We start from the raw sequence: 4,156 nt of genomic DNA on the forward strand, positions 1-4,156 counted from the left end.
CTCCATTTTTTCACTCTAACAATTTTCTTATCAAGATCACGTGTCATTTTAATATAAGATATTACCGTTAGGATTTTTTCAAATTTACCAAAAAAGGAATATTAAAAAAAAATCCACAAAACTCGGTAGATAACATCACAAATTTAATATAGAAATCTTTGTTATACTAACCTTGAATTTCAACGGAACATCTGCACAGAAAAATCAACACAAACCCGAAATAATTCAAACTTCACTGTCCTATAACTGTTTAAAAACTTTTTATTTTCGCGGTAGTAATCACGCGCACTACACCTACGCATGCGCATTAAACGTTCCACTCACTTCCGAACCGCAGAAAAGACGACAAACGACTAGTTTGGATTTGGAGGTAACAATTATAAATTGACCAAGCGACGGCAGACAGCTCGATGGAAGGGAGTCAGTTTCTAAGACATATTCAACTATAATAAAGATTCGAATAAGAAAATTACGAAAAAAATCTAATTAATTTTCATATATACAGTTATTTATTGTTGGGGTTTCGTTTTTTATCAAAGATTAAATATCGACGCAGGGTTGGATTAAGCAGTTGGATATTTGGATCGCTTTCGAGCTGACATCTATTCTTCTTTTTCTCATTCGATCGATATTTTTAACAATGTCATTACTCCTGCGGCTCAAAACGTACACAATCCCGCATATTTGATTGAAGTTAAGTGGATCTATTTATATACAGACGCAAAGCATCTGTTTTCCACGAGTTATTTTCTTATCTGTTTTTCCGACCGAGGAATTGAATTGCATAGATATTCACTTAGTCTAAAACTGACAGATGTTAATATTCAATAACCAGATCCGGATTTGACATTTCAAGATTATTGAATGTCATACAATCTTTTTAATAAAACGTTTTTTAACTTAAACTATCCAACTGTCCTCGTATAACATAATACGAAATGTATATCAAAAAGAGTTTTTTACGAAAATAATTGATTTTTATAAGAATACTTAATCGTCCAATGGTTCAAAATATTATTTAATAAATCGTTCCTATCATAGAACTAAAATATTGACGGAACCCATTCCTGTATTTAGATCATTGTAAATGTCATTTACATATTGGATTGGCAAAACAGAACGAATTAAATTAAACTGATATTCATTTCATTTAAATAATGATATAATATTTTTGATATTATTATTATTATACAGTATGTAACACACTTTGTAGGTATGTTGACCCGATATAAATTAAAAATGACTGAATTAAATTTAGCAAACTATTTCATATTATATATATCATATGACTAAAACGACGGAATCTATTCCTGTATTTAAATCGTTGTAGACGTCATTTGTCATTTATGAATACGATTGGTAAAACAAAACGAATAGATATTCACTTCATTTAAGTAATCAGATCCGTACTTGAATTTTCAAGATTATTGAATATGACAAAATATTTTTATTAATTTTATTATTATACAGTATATAAAATACTCTGTAGGTATGTTGAATTCTATAATCATTTATTCAAAATGTCATGCTCGTTGACACGAAATTACATACAGACCTGAATTTACAATTAATTTTTATTGTCATAACATTATTTTGGTACGTCGTATTTTGAATTTTAAATTAGTTAAAAAAAATGTTAGAACGGGTGAGTCATTTCTTATGAAAAAATACGATTATAACAAATAAAAACAGTTACAGTAAAAATCGGTTGGTTCATTATACAGTCTGTCCCATATTTAAGATTTACAGAATTGAATTATTACTCGAAGGCACTAACACTTTCGTACACTGTACAAAATTTGGTATTTTCAAGTTAAAATGTACGAGGGTTGTGTGAAAAGTTTTTTATCAAACCTCGCGAGAAAATTTATGATTCCACCCTCGTATACGGTATACTTTCACAACAATTTTGCAAGCAGTTTTTCTAGGAATGGTAATTTAGAAGTTTACGTGCTTTTTTCGTGATACAGGGTTTTATATTGAAAACACGTTTCAAGCGAGCTCTAAATTTGAACCGGTCGTATTTATACCGTGTCGTTCAATTTTATTTTCCTCAATTTTTTCGTATAAATATTTATTTATGCATCTAAATGTTTTAAAATAAGTTTTTTCTAATAATTTTCGAAAGAAAATAGACGTTTTTAAAATCTAGAACGTTTCTATTACAAAAAGCGAAAAAAAAAATCGACTCGAACGACTGGTACTCGTAATAGTATTTCTTAGAAAGTCATTAACGCTGTTTACGTGTCTGTCTACCACTGGCAACTCACCGTTTTTTTTGCGAACACACCATCGTTCATTGTTTTGCAGAAGACGCGTTGAAGTCGTAAAATTGTACCTGAAAAACTATAAAAAAAAGCAAATGGCGAACCATAAATGTTTATTTTTAAAACGCATTTACATAAACCGACGGTAACGAACAAATAGTAGTTCAAATGTCCCACTGTTGTTATAATATGATTTTAAATCGTTTGGATTTATAAATTTTGAATTTTGATCACTTCAAAATATACAGATTGTCTATATTTCACTCTATTTTAATACTAATAAATAGCAATTTTGTTCTGTAACGTGTATTCAATATCAATTTTAAAATTACAGAGAACAAAGCTCAATGTCACATTTATAAATGGCCGTTACCAATCCTACGAAAATTATAGATCGAGCATGGTTATTAGACGTTTTAGAAACATATGATTTAGGCGTGGATTGCATGAAATATGCGGTATAGTTTTTTTTGTTTCGATTGGAAAATGATTAGTCGAATTACAAATTTCGAACGCCGGTAAAATTATCCAACACCCCTCGTAAAACATAATACGAAATTGCGATGTATTGAAAACAGATATAAATAGTTTATTTGTAACACTATATGTATTACTATAAAAAGAAACAATAATAAAACTGAAAGCTTTTGGTTATTATAATCCCATTATAAATTAAAAATGATTGAATTAAATTTAGCAAACTATTTCATAATATATATCATATGACTAAACTGACGGAACCTATTCCTGTATTTAAATCGATGTAAACGCCATTTGTCATTTATGAAAGTGTGATTGGCTGAGAAATATTTGGTAGACGTAACCCACCAATCATTAATCGAGAGCTAATTGTATTAAAACGAGGAACGTTATTTCAGAAGACGGCCATATTGGGTATTATTGTTGTCAAGTATTTGTTTTTCATATATAATTTAATACCGAGTTTCTTTCGTTCATTATTATATGAGTTAAACTCAAATTAACTACTTTATTTGTTATTTGGGACAAAAAATGGCGAATCTAGCCTCTCAAACTTACAAATAGCTTGAAGCATAAATACGTAACTACTGTTATCGACGTATAGATGGCGTATGACGTATTTACAGATTATATAGAAAATAAACAACATATTTTAGTAAATATCGTATTATGTAAAATAAATTTAATAATAATTATGACAATAATGTTCAATTGAATGAAATTGGACAGAAAAAATAAGTTTAAAAACAGCAGTGACATCTATTACCAACTGGTTTAAAACTAAGTAATAATAATTAGTGATTCTTAAATGTTAATAAAGTTTGAATATATATCTCATTGAAAATAACAAACATTTTTAAATTATTCGATGGAAAACAAGTTTTCAACGAAGTGATTGAAATTATGGCATAAAAATGGAGAGTAGTGACATCTATTTGTCAAACTATCAACCGATGTGAAAAAGCTTAATGCAATATGATTTATTAGTGATATCCAGATGGCATTAAAATTGTATAAAAACAAAATACTTCATTTTTCATATAATTATATAAAAACTAAATTTAATAATTATCAAAATAAGTGATAGATATAAAAATTAAATGTATAACTGTGTTATAACGCCATCTATCAATGAAACTACCAACTGGATTGAAACAAAACACTTTTTTTAAGTAAAATTTATTAAAAAAATATTTATATTGAATAAAGCTAATTAAATAATATGATATTAACGTCAAATTGTATTAAAAATCTTCCACTTGAAGATTTAAATATAATAGACACTAGATGTCCGATGTTTTTAAAGATTTCTATATGTAGTTATCATTTTCCATGTATAGATGGCAGTGGAGTATCGAAATCAGATGGTGTTTAAAACAAATATACTTTGTTCTCTTTCTACCAAATCC

General features: G+C 28.0%; 1 protein-coding gene across 1 annotated transcript in view; it reads right to left on the bottom strand.

Moving 5' to 3' along the window:
- LOC130891949 (ATP-binding cassette sub-family C member 4-like) overlaps positions 1–445 on the bottom strand; it is a 37,469-nt gene extending 37,024 nt beyond the window's left edge. The window contains exon 1 of the mRNA XM_057797067.1: positions 172–445. The gene's annotated coding sequence lies outside the window, so the exon portion shown is untranslated. The remainder of the gene's footprint in view (positions 1–171) is intronic.
- Between the last annotated feature and the right edge of the window lie 3,711 nt (positions 446–4,156).

The sequence above is a fragment of the Diorhabda carinulata genome, chromosome 3 (genome assembly GCF_026250575.1).
Source record: "Diorhabda carinulata isolate Delta chromosome 3, icDioCari1.1, whole genome shotgun sequence".
NCBI lineage: Eukaryota > Metazoa > Arthropoda > Insecta > Coleoptera > Chrysomelidae > Diorhabda > Diorhabda carinulata.